Consider the following 1,012-nt stretch of genomic DNA (forward strand, 5'->3'; position numbering starts at 1 on the left):
ATTATTATTATTATTATAATTAATTCCATACATATGAACTCATAGAGGAAACGCCTATCTGCCCTCACCCTTTTATTGCAGAGGACAGTAATCCATTACCACCAGCCGCCATCGTAATATGATTTCTTGCAGCAGGCAAACTCGTCGATCTTTGTCGGGCTATCTCCTATAGGCTTATCTGACGTGGTTAAACCCACAGAAGAAAATGTTGGTAGCTCAGACGGCGTAGATACTCGTTGGTTTGTTCGTTGAAATGGGCAATTTTACTGGAAGCGTTTCAACACCAATCGATGTGACATCACCTTTAACGCGTTGTCGGGGAGCGTAGCGATGGGTTAGTGGTTGCACACTGAATAGGGTTGTGTGCGTTAAGATGCATGCTGCTAGCCACAGCCGACCTCCAATCACGTTTAGTTTTTCGGTCCATTGGTTGGTTCCATCAGTTGCCCTGTAATTCTGTGTCCAAGTTTCGGCTTTCGACCTTTGCTGGTATTACTCCGAAGAGCTCATTGCCTCTTGTCCATGAATCCGACATTTGTTTATTCTTGAGTACTCCGGTTGAATTGGTACTTTGCACGTAGTGTTGTGCAAATTGGATCCAGTTTGATGCATCGATTGGTGAAATCCACCTTGGAGTACCACGATTCTGTTTTTTCCTTTCCCTGCGTCGTGTCTGCATGTGCCAAAATATTTGCAATTTCCAGGTTGAATTTGTGGCTCGCTTGGTCTTCGTGCAGGGGTGTCAAGGATAGGGGATCAAGTCTCTTTTGACGGCCGCGTTGCGTACCTTTATTCGGGTAAATAACTTCCAGTTTGTTCTACGTAGAAGTCGTTTCAGTTTATTGGTTGGTCTTATTATGGTCGTCCTTTGGTCTGGAGATTAGTTTCCTTGATGACATTTGGTCTGTAGGCCACCACGATTCTTTTTTTTCATTTGTAATTTGGTTATGAGTTCTGATATATTGTCGATGTAAGGTGAAACTACCCGTCTGGTGGGTTGTTCCTGCTGTAG

Source organism: Opisthorchis viverrini (genome assembly GCF_000715545.1).
Source record: "Opisthorchis viverrini unplaced genomic scaffold opera_v5_248, whole genome shotgun sequence".
Taxonomy (NCBI): domain Eukaryota; kingdom Metazoa; phylum Platyhelminthes; class Trematoda; order Opisthorchiida; family Opisthorchiidae; genus Opisthorchis; species Opisthorchis viverrini.